Source organism: Octopus sinensis, linkage group LG5, assembly GCF_006345805.1.
Source record: "Octopus sinensis linkage group LG5, ASM634580v1, whole genome shotgun sequence".
Classification (NCBI taxonomy): Eukaryota; Metazoa; Mollusca; class Cephalopoda; order Octopoda; family Octopodidae; genus Octopus; species Octopus sinensis.
In genome coordinates, this window is record NC_043001.1 from 33,899,263 (window position 1) to 33,913,770 (window position 14,508).

The following is a 14,508-nucleotide window of genomic DNA, read 5'->3' on the forward strand; positions in this document are numbered from 1 at the left end:
CTCTCTCTCTCTCACTCCCTCTTCTATCCTCCTCTTATTTCTGACTCTTCCCCCATCACGCCATGCATGCTATTTCTGTTCAATCTCCCTATCAAGAATTATTATATAGCTTCCTTTACTACCAACTCACTTACTTTCTTGCCTCAATGAAATGCATCCAGTACATTCAGTAACGTAGTTGGCAAATGAACAGAAATAATGCAGGGTGGAGAAGAGACTTCAGTCTTCCTGAGGACATACCAAACTTTCTGTGCTGGTATCGCAATAAAATGTACCCAGTACACATTGTAGAGTGGTTGGCAATAGGAAAGACATCCTGTCATAGAAACTATACAGAAAAAAGTGAAATACATAAGCAAGACTTGATTCCAGAACTTTCCAGGAAAGCAGTAACTCTGAAAATTTTTCATGTCTTTTTCAACGAAAAAAATTATTTTTCCAAATGAACCAAATTAAATAATCACTGGATATTATTAATGATATTATTACTGTTACTATAATTAATGGAAAAATTAACTCATAATCAACATACAAAAACATCTACTCCCCACCTCTCTCTCTCTCTCTCTCTCTCACACACACACACACACACACTACACCTTTCTCTATCACGCATTGTTGACATCCATCACTCTCTCTCTCCCTCAACTCCAACATTCTCTCAAACTTACATAATTCACTTTTCTATCACTGCCTCTCTCCTGTCACTCTCTCTCACTCCCTCTTCTATCCTCCTCTTATTTCTGACTCTTCCCCCATCACGCCATGCATGCTATTTCTGTTCAATCTCCCTATCAAGAATTATTATATAGCTTCCTTTACTACCAACTCACTTACTTTCTTGCCTCAATGAAATGCATCCAGTACATTCAGTAACGTAGTTGGCAAATGAACAGAAATAATGCAGGGTGGAGAAGAGACTTCAGTCTTCCTGAGGACATACCAAACTTTCTGTGCTGGTATCGCAATAAAATGTACCCAGTACACATTGTAGAGTGGTTGGCAATAGGAAAGACATCCTGTCATAGAAACTATACAGAAAAAAGTGAAATACATAAGCAAGACTTGATTCCAGAACTTTCCAGGAAAGCAGTAACTCTGAAAATTTTTCATGTCTTTTTCAACGAAAAAAATTATTTTTCCAAATGAACCAAATTAAATAATCACTGGATATTATTAATGATATTATTACTGTTACTATAATTAATGGAAAAATTAACTCATAATCAACATACAAAAACATCTACTCCCCACCTCTCTCTCTCTCTCTCTCTCTCTCTCTCTCACACACACACACACACATACAGAAGTCTTCTCAAACAATTTGGTGAATTCTGAAGCTAAGCAGCCACAGAATAGCTAACCAAAAGTTTGTCAACCATTTAATGAGAAAAAATGGACAATTTATTGCAGTTGATAAAAAGTTTGACCTCTTTTGACCTGTCATCAAATCAACTATCCCAGAAAATACCTCTTAATTCCTGTAATTTCATTTTTTTTTTACTTCCTTCTCTAACCAGCTCTCTCAAAATCTCATACATGCCTAGTTTTAAAATTCACCACACATTCATATAGATTCAAAATGATAAAGAACATGCTTTTTCCTAAACCCAAGAAAACAAATATATCTGAAAGGAAAAAATTTCCAACAGCCCACAATTCATGATGAATTCTTCGAGGGGTTGAAAGCACTCAATAAAGAGTGTTTATCTAAATTCTGACTACCTTCTTTTATTAATATATATATTCTTTACTAGTTTCAGCTCAAGAGCTGCAGCCATGCTGGGGCACTGCCATTTAAAAAGCTGGCATCTCATCAGTTATGAGCAGAACAGCCTGCTCATGAAATTAACATGCAAGTGGTCTAGCACTCCACAAACACACATACCCTTGACGTAGTTCTCAGGAAGACTCAGCGAGACACAGAATATGACAAGGCTGGTCCTTTGAATTACAACTCATTTTTGCCAGCTCAGTGGACTAAAGTAATATGAAATAATGTGCTGCCAGGAATTGAACTCATGACCTTATGACTGTGAACCAAATACCCCTATATATGTATGTGTATATGTGTGTGTATATATATGTGTGTGTGTGCGTGTGTGTGTGTATTTACAAATTATTTTATAATTATAACAAGGTGCTAGAAATAGACAAAGTCTTTTTTACTACCAAGGTAGTAAAAAAAGACTTTAACGTCTATTTCTAGCAGTGCATGGTGATGCATCAAGCTGACCCAATTTGTAAAATTTACCTAAAAGGTTTTTATTTCCTGCACTGGCTACCTATATATATATAGGGTAAAAGATATATGTATATATATATAGAAACATGCATATTCACAGAAAAATATTCATATATTTACATTCACCACATATAGGCAATCTTTCCCTTGCAACAGATCATATGAAAAATTGCGTAGTCATATAAACAAATCATAAAAATCTGATGAAGAGATAACATTAGTGAATGACTGAGTGAAAGAAAAAGAAACAAGAATGTTCAAATAAAGTGAAGCCTAAATATTATATTACAAACTTTCAGTAGAATATTATTATATTTATTTAACCATGATATTGCATATACCAGACAAAAAGTCATAAAGCACTAGTTGTAGACCAAGTGTCACTGGTTTAGCATACCTGATTTACACAAAATACAAGCCTCCATAAATACATACTTATGTCATAATATACATATACACTTGTCATGATAGTATGGACATTAAACGATGATGATGATACACATGCAGGTACACATTTACATACATGTGCACATGAGAATGTAGATCAGGGACTTTATTCTATTGACCATTCAAAAAAGTTGTATTCAATAAAAGAGTATTATGTGCGTATGCATTTGTGTGGAAGAGTGAAATAGTCACTGTTCTTTATTTACTGACAATAAACAATGACCTCTGATGACAACTTGTATAAAGCAGAAACAGCTGAATATATAAGGATATGATATCGGCAATATTGATCTGAAATGTCTGGGATAATTATAATTTATCTAGCAAAAGCAATATTAGATGTTTAAATTACAACTGACATTATCATCATCTTCAAAATTTATGTTAATTCAACATGTTTTGTTTACATATATATGAATTTGTACAAGATTTTTATCTTTTTTGGTAAGGAAAAATACACTGGAAAAAATCTTTCCAAATATCCAAACTTTAAGTTATTTCTTCTTTAAGCTATTTCTTCTTTAAGCTATAAGATCAAATTTATATCCAACTCAAAACAGAAATATTTCTCAGTTACTTCTTCCATTAATCATCAATCAGAATGATTAATAAATTACTGGTGCATTAACAGTATTTTGTTTCAAGGCTATGCTGTACTACAGACTTTATGTATAAATTTACAATCAACACTAGATTTTATAGATAGAAGTAAACAACTTATCTTTATATACAATATCTTCATGTACAGAAAAAAAAAGGACAAACCAGATTAGCTTCACTCTTGCTTTAAAATTTCATCAGTGACCAAGTTCTCTTTAATATTTTTAGCAGTCTATGTAGACACTGCTTATAAATCCACCTTTACTTAGGGTTTCTACAAATCAGACAGACTGATTAGTATGTATATATATATATATGTATATATATATATATATATATATATATTGCATTCTTGTAGCTAGTTCAATTAATTAAATATTAGTACATTAAGAATTTTATTTCAATGGTACTGACTTGCAAATGTAATTTACATTACAAAGAATACTCAGTCATCAATAAAATCTCAACATAGGAGTGAAATTATTCTAGTTGATCTCTCTTTTTCTTTCCATGAAGATATTTTATATAAATATAAGATGTTTACATCAGTCTATTATACTCTTTTCTCCTCTAGGTACAAGGCCCGAAATTTTGGGAGCGGGGGCCAGTCAATTAGATTGACCCCAGTACACAACTGGTACCTAATTTATCGACCCCGAAAGGATGAAAGGCAAAGTCGACCTCAGTGGAAACATCAGTCTATTATACTATTATATGGTGTTGGTTAAAATTTACAGATATATTCTGTAGTACAGTAGAGTATTGAAACAAGATATTATGAACACACTATTGTGTGTGTGTGTGTATGCATATGTATATATAAATATAAACAAAAACCAATGGCCTTATATCCAGCATTTTTCTCATTACATTTGTATATATCTTACTTTTATTGGTGGCATCTGTAGGTTTTAATGCCTTTATTACATATAACATTACTCATGACCATGCAATGTACGTCTATTTTTGTAAGAAAATATGCACACCATAAACATCAATATTTTAACATTTTTAAAAAAACTGATCCAGTTAAGAGGAATAGGGTAGCAACAACATATATTCAGATACTCTGAAGTAATATTCTAAGGTCTGTCCAATCTATTTCTTCTCAATACTTATTTTGGTCTCACTCTACCAGGATACAGCACAAAGCTAATACCTACCCAGTATGCAGCACCCATTGACATTCCCCACATCTCTTCTTCATTCAATGCCAGAGCAATAACATCATCTATTGAAAGGCAAGAGCCAGCAATGAAACTTACAAACATTTTACCAGCTCTCCCTTGGATTACTTGTTAACATTGCAGACCAGACCCTTACTAGCTCCCTTGAATTTTGGACTATAACCTTATCATAAGCACAGGCATGGCTGTGTGGTTGAGAACTTTGCTTCCCATTTACATGGTTTTGGGTTCCATCCTACAACATAGCACCTTGAGCAAGTGTCCAACCCCAGGTCAACCAAAACCTAGTGAATGGATTTAGTAAGTGGAAATTGAAAGAACTTTACATGTATTGTTATACATCAAATGAGAAAACTATGAAAAAAAACTCATAATCCAAAATTCTTTTCACTGGTCTCCATAGTTTGATCATAGATTACATATAAAGAAAATAAAACTGGAGAATTTCATAAGTGTCAATCAGGTTTCCCTTAAATAACAGGCATTACTATTAATGAAATATATGCATGATGTCATAACTAAATAATGATGAAAATTATGATTTGTAAATCTCTCAATGAGAGATATTCAGCAACAGTACTCTATAGTAAAGATTATTTGCCAACATAACATGGCAGTCCTGGTTTAGGACAAATGTTGCTGTAATTTAGCCCCAGGAGACGTTGTCTCCAGCTAGCTACACAACATGATCTGTGTCCTTTGTTCGAAAATATAAGGACAGATCGTGTAGTGGAGCCAACTGGAGATGATGTCTCTTGGGGCTAAATTACAGCAACGTTCCTCCTAAACCAGGACTGCCATGTTATGTTGGCAAATAATCTTTATAACTAAATAACTTATGAACTGATTTTTTTGTTTTGTATATGCATTTGTGTGTTGTGGTTACACCTATAATCTCTTGTCCAAAAGTGTAGTGGGCAGCGTGGCCAGTTTCGCTAGTTAGGAAATTGTCAGGGTACTTCCGGTTTTCAAAGCTGTGTTGAATAAGTGACCCCTACATGAAAAACAAGTAAGGATTAGCATCAGAAAAGGTATCTGGCTGTACAACAATGCCTCAAATAACATATCAATCAAACCCAATTGAGCATGGAAAAACAGCTGTAATAAAAACAGAACTAATCCTGTTATTTTTCTGCATATGTCAACCAATACTTTTAATACATTCTCAATTAATTTCTTTATATACATCAGTTTCTTAAAGCTCTATCAACAACACTGAAGTTCCATCACTATGCTTGCATTGATTCAAACAGGTAAATTTGGTTAGCCCTATTATAATAGCTGTACACTAGTACATTTAATGTGATTAGTATTGAATCAATGTATCAGAGAACAGGCATCATATTTAGTAGGTATATTTACTGTAGTACCCACTCCTTTCCTGTAAACTAAACAGCCACTTTTCTATTAATCTCATGCTGTGCTTTTTTAATAGGAACTAATTTTAACTTGTTTTTCTTTTTGTTCAGTAGTTTTTAGTGCAAAGTCATATATAAATATATATATGTGTGTATATGTGTTAATGTATACCTAAATATAAATGAATCAAGTACAAAGAGACTTCATATTTCTATCTGTGTGAAATGTATGGGAGACAAGGAAAGTGCAAGACAGAAAAGAAGAAACTGTGTGTGTGTGTGTGTGTGTGTGTGTGTGTGTGTGCGCACACGCGTGTGCATGTCTCTGTGTGTGTGTACATGCATGCATGCACACACAAACCTCTTCAAAGGTGATATCTTAAATAGCTTGGAAGTAGCTTCATACATAATAAACAAGCTACAATTCTACGATTCTGTAATATGCAGTTTGCATGATACAAGCTAAGGATGGTTAGAGAAATATCCTGGGTGCTGTATACACATTTTATAATTTTAACAACACAGTACTAGCATGGAAACAACACTGGCATAAAGTTTAGAGGGGAATGTAATTTGCTGATATTTTTAAAAATGGGTTGTGATTTTATTTGAAAGATTTTGAGATGTTGCCCATTAAGGTCTCAACGGTGTTTTCGTGAAAGAGGAATAAAATGAAAATGTGAATGAGACATGGGCGATTGGATAAGGTTGATGAAGATATGACTAATAGGATGAATGGAAGTGGAATAAGAAAGTGATTATGTTGTAGTCATTTGATCGATTCATCCACAAGAGATAACAGTAATGGTTTACACAGATGAGAAAAAGTACACTAAGCATATACAAGGAAAAGGTAGCCAAGGCAGCAAGTAGTTCAAAGGAGTCATTGGATCAAATTATCAGATTACATAGAAATTTAGAACTTATAGTTGATATGACAAAAGAGAGTAATGCATTTCTAACATATAAAAGATAGAAGAAAGAGAATTTAACTGGTGATACTAATAACAATACAGGAGGCAGTAGTAAAACAGAAACAGCTTTAAGTGTTTTAATACACACATATTCATATTCTCAAATACACATGCATACACATATGTACGTGTGGGTGTGAATGTATGTGTGTGTGTGCATGCGTATGTAAACAGGGTGATTTGATGCTTTCTGTGCAATAGGTCTACAACTGTTTTACTTACAGCTCACAGCTTCAGGGTTAGCTTAAGTGGTGAACCAGGAAGCAGCCAAGTATGAGAGTCTTCACTACCAACATACAGCTCTCTTTTACAAAACTCCTACCATGCTTCTCTGCAGCTGTGTGGTAACTAAGTGCTTTGCAGTACCATGTTAAATTGACAAGGATTTCAGAGCAACAGTGAGCCCCAGAAATACACAGTACAGGCCCACCTTGGTGGATGTGCTCTATTACTTATCAAACACTGGCTTGCTGCCTTGAGTGAAGCCATGAAGTGCAGGAAGATACCATAGTCTAAGAGAATCACAAGATATGGTTGTCAGTTTTTCTGACAGAGTAGATTCCAGGCAACCTCCTGCAACTGGTAAGAAGTCTTAAATCTACCCTTGCCACAGCAATCTCTTTTTTTTTGCAGTGAAGAAAGCTACACAAGGAAATATACAACCCCCTATACCAGGTGTCTTACACAGGTGTTTTGTCTTCTGCAATGTAGATACAGAATCATGGATCTTTAAACAGTCTGACAGTGATGGAAATCACTGTCAGACTGATCACAATAACAGAAGCAAGCCTGAATGTGTAGGGTGCTTCTAGTTAGAACTTAACATATAAACAACATAATGACAGCTTCCCCCAGTATCTCCCTTAAAATGTGACAGCATTCCTATTTAGGGACTTTATTACTCACCCTAGCCAAGGAAGGGCCAAGAAAGGGTGGCCTAAAAATTGTTCATTCAACTCTGTTGCTGGACATGAAGGAAACAGTGCATCTCAGTACATTCCACATAGTAGTAAAAAAAAAAAGACTACACAAAAGAATACCATTCTGAGATGGCATAGACCATGTAGTGCATATTTTTAACTTGTGTCCTCTTTGTAGGAGCCTTTATGATCAGTTACTCCATGGTCAATGCCTCATTTAAGGATCAAAGAAGCAATTCAAAAACCCAGTTGATGACCATTCTGGAAAAGAGCAACATGGCACTACAAATGAACAAATAACTTGCCAATTCCATAGTATTGTCTCTGCATACAGCATGAATTAAATCATAAACTATCAAAACCAATAATGAAGCCTGTGCATGGCTGCTAAACTGCAAGAAATACTGGTCAAATCTTCCTCAAATCCCACTTCACAGTTTAAAAAAAACAAAGAAGCACATTGGTAATGTAGTTCCAGGCAGGACAGTCACAAAAATATTACTTAAAATCATAGTGACCTGGTTTGAAGAACAATCCTATAATTATATACTTAGAGCTAGGTGAACTCAGACATTAAGAGTTAAGTGTCTTGGCTACAGATATAACACAATGCCACTTAAAAGTGTAAACTGTCAACCAAGGCTGGTTGTCTACTACTCAAATTTGCCACCTGTTTCCATTTAGTCTTTCAAGACAAGAATCCAATGTCAAGGTTAAAAATGTATTTTATTACATTTCAGGTTAAAAATGTAATAATCACGATTATACATTTTTTTTCTAAATTCAACACTTCTGTATGAATTACCATCAATATAAAAGCAAACATTGTAACAATGCAAGTCATCTATATACATCTATATTTATCTGGTTAAATAAAAAATATTTAAAATTTGGAAGGTCATATGGAAATAGTTTTTTTTGCAGCTGAGAGAGTGCATTAGTTACTCTAAAAATAGACCCAGGAGTGATCAATAATGGAAATGGCCATATGCAAAATATAATGGATAAAATAGCATTACAATTGTGAGTGTATTCTGCTATACACATTATAAAGATATGCACGTTACAATATTAGCTTAAAATAGAAAAAAGACCAAATAGAAAAATCTAACGCTAGAGAGTTAAAGATGGAAAAAAAGAGCTGTTCTGAATAGCTGACAACCGACATTAGTATGAAAAATAAATTCAAAACCTGCAAAACTGCTGTTAACTACCTGAAGACAGCTAAGCCCATCAAGATATGACCTAAGCACTAATACCACAATATCCGGAACAACCACACTTTAGAATCATATAACAAAATGCAAAATGTACAGTATAATGATAATTTGTTTGCTAGATCTATAGCTTCCTTCTAAACATATTAGAATTATTTCTACTTAAACAGAGCTGACTGGAGATACTAAGCAACAACTGTCACTATCATATGTTTGATAATATGATGATAATGACAGTTAAGTGTACAAGTATTTTATAATACACTTTGATTAGATGTGTCAACGTTTTCATTAAAAGAAAAATGAAAAACAGGTTACTTTTGATATATTCAACTGAGTATTTTTCTGAAATAGTGATCTACAAAAATATGGTAAAAGTACTTTCTGCATTTATTTTTAAAAACACTGAATTTTTTGCATGGTTAACTCAGCAAATATAATGATAGGTGTCCCACAATGTTAAAATATTAAATAGTTCAGTACATTAAAAATTAAATTTCACATCAGCAATTTTGTGTAAGTATGCACATAAATATATATATATATATATATATATATATATATATATATATATATATATATATATACACACACACATACAGACACACACATACATATACAAAAATTGTGTGGATGCATATAAACTCTGATATGTATATATATATATGTCTAAAAGTTTACATATGTACATAAAATATTTCATAAGATTTTATACACACACAGAGTTTATATGGATGTATGTAGGTGAAAGCAATGGCTTGCAGTAATGGATTCAAGTTGCATTCTGTAGCATCTACTTCTTCAGACAGATCAGAAGTAACTTTACATTATAAGAACATGCTCATGCCTGAAGATGTTTTATTGTTAATTGTTTGGAGAGGTATTTTGAATACAATATATTTTCAAAGAAACCTTTACAAATCAATTTGTTCTCAATGAATATATTTCTAAGTACCATTCAAGAACAAATCACTTCTTTGATCACACTGCTAGAGCTAAATTTATGCTTTATACATCAGCAAAAGAAACCAACTTGAGTTTGTTTTTTTTTTCTTTTTTAATTTATATTCAGGAATTTTATTTCTTCAGTATAAGTAATATATAGCTAAAAATATGCTAATAAAGTAGTAGAAATGATTGAGCACTCAACAAAATGTCTTGGAGTATTTAGGTGTATGTCTTTATATTCTGACTTCAATTTTCAATAGAGTTACTCAGCTTTACCTCTTTCTCTCTATGATCAATGACAGGCATATATGAAAGGATTCAATTGACAGTATCCATTTTTTGCACGTTTGCAGCCTTGTTCAAATACATGAAATCAATATTACAGAGAGTATTAAACTAATACCAAATCCTTTAAATAAATAAAATAGCTTTGCACAGTAAAACAAATGACAGATGAAGTTTAGCAATATAACATATGAATATAAACTTTCAGTTTCTTAACTGTGTAAGATATAGAGAGAGGCCCACATCAATCAACAGAATACCTGCATGACATTTGGGTTACTGTTCAAAAAGAGAAATGTAATTTATGGATGGTAACAACAAAAATGAACTAGAACTGATGTTAACAACTGAAAGTAACAACAAAAATGAAACCATGTTCACTTTTTTGAACCCCAGAAAATATTTCATTTGAGATAAAAGTTCTAGATAAAATTTTGAATCAAGATATGCATATACATGCTTCATAACCACATGGTTCTGGGTTCAGTACCACTGCGTGGCACCTTGAGCAAGTGTCTTCCTCTATAGCCTCAGGCCAACCAAAGCCTTATGAGTGGATTTGGTAGACAGAAATTGAAAGAAGCCTTGTCGTATGTATGCATGTATGTGTTTTTCCCCCCCATCACCACTTGACAAACATAAATATATATATATATGCATGCATAGATACACACAAATAAATACATACATATATATATATACATACATACACACACATATACACACTTTATTATCAAAGCTGCAAAAACATCATAAAAAATCACAAAAAACTGCTACTCAGAGTTTCATGCTCCCCTGATGAACGGGAACATGAAACTCTGAGCAGCAGTTTTTGTGATGGTTTTGCAGCTTTAAAAATAAAGCATATTACTCTACCTCCGGTATTTGAGTACTATTTTTTCCCACCTTGTTTCACAGTTATGTGCTTACTTGGGTATCATGACCATCATCGTCTAACGTCCATTTTCCATGCTGGCATTGGTTGGATGGTTTGACTGGAGAGTGGCAAGCCAGGAGACCACGCCAGGTTCCTGTCCGATTTGGCAATGTTTCTACAGCTGGATCAACCACATTTGGATGGTGCTTTTTACATGGCACCAGCACAGGGAGCCAGTTAGGCAGCTCTGGCAGCAACCCACACATGAATGGTACCTACTGCATGTCACCAGCACTGGTAATGGCCACAACTACAATTTCCATTTTAATTGTGATTTGATTTGATTTTGATTTACTTGACTCAATAGGTCTCCTCAAGTATAGAATGTCACCTGAAGATTCAAAGGTACTTTTTAAACGGGCTGGTTATGTGACATTGGTGTAGGCTATAGCTGTGATCTCACTTTCCTTGTCGGGTCTTCTGAGTCACAGTATATCTCCAGAGGTCTCAGTCTTTCGTCATTGCCTCTGTGAGGCCCAACGTTCGAAGGTCATGCTTCACTACCTCATCCCATGTCTTCCTGGGTCTCCCTCTTCCACGGGTTCCTTCCACTGTTAGGGAGTGATACTTCTTCACACAGTTCATCTCATCCACATAACCAAACCAGCACAGTTGTCTCTCTTGCACACCACATCTGATGCTTCTTATGTCCAACATTTCTCTCAGGGTGCTTACACTCTGTTGTGTGTGCACACTGACATGACACATCCAGTGGATCATACTAGCTTCATTTCTTTTGAGCCTATGCATGTCTTCAGCAGTCATGGCCTATGTTTCACTGCTGTGAAGCATGGCAGTTCGCACACATGCATCATACAATCTACCTTTAACTCTGAGTGAGAGGCCCTTTGTCACCAGTAGAGGTAGGAGATTTCTGAACTTTGCCCAGGCTATTCTTATTCTAGTGGCAACACTCTCTGAGCATCCACACCCATATATATATATATATATATATATATATTATATATATATATATATAGCATCATCATTTACATCCATTTTCCATGCTGGCAGGTATGTGTGTGTTATTGTCTCCTTGCCTTGAGATCACATGATAGTAGTAAACAGATGTTGCCAACATGCAAATGAAGACCTTCATTTCAATTCTTCTGTGAAAACTTATTTGATCAAGAGGAACATTAACTTACTAGGAAACAGGTGAGGGTTGGTAAAGGAAGGGCATTGAGCTGTAGAAAATCTACCATGACAAATTCTGTTTGACCCATGCAAGCAAAGCATTAAAAATAATAGTGATGATGATATATACTGCTCTAAGCTCCATTATGAAAAGGATTCATTTCACAAGGTGTTACATTTGACCTGTTAACACAGTAATTATATCCTGGTGTGCAAAGAGCTGTTTCTATTTGTCAACTCTTGAACAAAGATATTTTTTGTAATTCCTTTGTTTTCAATATTTTCATCAGAAACTGACAAGGAACTTCCTCTAAAAGATTTTAATGATATAAATCTTAGTATAGATTAATCTACTAAATCCTAGTATTGCAGCTACTTACTGACTCCCAAAATCTAAAAACTTAAAAACCACCACAACTCAAGTATATATATATATATATATATATATATATATATATATATATATATCATCATCATCATCAATTTTGTTGTATGAACAGTATTGAGTTTAATAAGTGTAAAAGTAATAAATATAAAATAAAACCACATCTTGGTACAGAATCCTGCAGTAGGAGATGAAACATTATCATAAAGAAATGCTATAAATCATAGTTTTTGGTGTTGTTCATGATGTTTCTAGGTGTTCAAGTATATCTCATGTTTTTGACAAATTTGATTTAACTCCATGCTGACAAAAGATCAATATGGTAATTTCTTTTTTCACTTGATAAGGAGAAGGCATTCTTTGATACATGTTATCTACCATCTGTCACCTGGAATACTAAATATCTAAATGTATTCAGAGTAATAAAATTTTGTTCGCCTGCCAAACTTGGTGCATTCATTGGTAGTAAATCCTGATATTGATATATACTAAAAGTACCCAATCGACAACTTCTTTTTCTTCTATTTTTTTTTTTTTATCATTGAAAATGATCTACAGATAATGCTCTAAAAGTGCTCAGCTCAACATTTCAGAATGTAGTGTCAGCATTTAATAATCGTGATGATCTCAAAAGCTGATCATCATACAGTTACTTCAAAACATAAAAATGTTTGTACTATTAGATACATATTCTTGAGCTTTTTGTTAAACCACTCATCCCACATTTTCCATAGTTTTGTAGGATGTTAAGTAATGGATTCTTGAATAGATAATCTGTTTTGTTGTTAAGTTACTCGTGTTTGTTGACTTATTTTCATGAATGTTTACAAATTCAGGTATTTAGCAAATCTGAAAGTGTTTTAGAGTTAGACTGTCTTTCTAATCATAGACAGTTTCTGATAAACAAAGAAAAGCTATCTGAATATTTCAACAGAATAGAATGAAGCAATTACATACATGTGCTCTTATAACATAGCCATACCACAAACAAAAAATCATGAGTATTTGACCATATATCGAAAACTTTATATATCTAGTTACTACATTTTGCCTTTCTTGCTCAGATGTACACCAAAAACATTTTCAATTTTGAAGTGATATGAGATCCATTAAATTTCTTAAATGAATATAGATAATAGTAATAATAATGATTTCTAACTTTATCACAACCAAAAATTGGTAAGGTAAATCAGTTAAAACTTCAATGTATTACAAGCAATTATCTTATTGATTCCAAAGTGAATGAAGCAAAGTTGATAACTTTATGATTTGAATTTTGAGAGGCAAAAACTAATCATTGAAAGGTAATTTAACCCAAACTATTTCTGCCATTTAAACACTATCCTATACGGATAAAAATAGTGATAATCAGTTTCTATATAGGCATAAATCTACAGATTTTGGAAGAGAGTAAAATCGAAACCATTGCCTCCAGTACTTGACTGGATATATATTATAATCCATATACAAAGGAACAAAAGCAAGGTTTACTACAGCAGAATCTGAACTCAAAACATAAAGGGATACTGACAAATAGTGCAACGCATACAATTCAATGCTCTACCAATTTTAACATGCTTCTGCCCTTTTATAATAATAATATTATTATCGTAGTTGTTGTTGTTATTAAGGAAGTAACCTGGAAGAATAGTTAGCACACTGGACAACATGCTTAACAGCATTCTAAGTTCCAGTTATGCCAAGGCTGACTCTATCATTCATCCTTTCAGGGATTGATAATATAAAGTGCCTATAAAGTGCTAGAGTTGATGTCCCTGACTAGCCCATTCCCACAAATTTTCAGGCCTTGTGCCTATAGCAGAAATAATTATAATTGTTATTATTTTTATCATTATTAAGGTGGTGCT

The 14,508-nt window shown here is 33.5% G+C and overlaps 1 protein-coding gene and 1 long non-coding RNA gene across 10 annotated transcripts in view; both read right to left on the bottom strand.

Annotated features, from left to right (window-relative positions):
- The window catches only part of LOC115211607 (protein Aster-B), a 270,613-nt gene that overhangs the window by 216,699 nt on the left and 39,406 nt on the right, over positions 1–14,508 (bottom strand). The window lies entirely within an intron of this gene.
- LOC118763622 overlaps positions 10,986–14,508 on the bottom strand; it is a 32,280-nt gene continuing 28,757 nt past the window's right edge. Inside the window, exon 3 of the long non-coding RNA XR_004999383.1 lies at positions 10,986–11,110. This is a non-coding gene — a long non-coding RNA (uncharacterized LOC118763622). The remainder of the gene's footprint in view (positions 11,111–14,508) is intronic.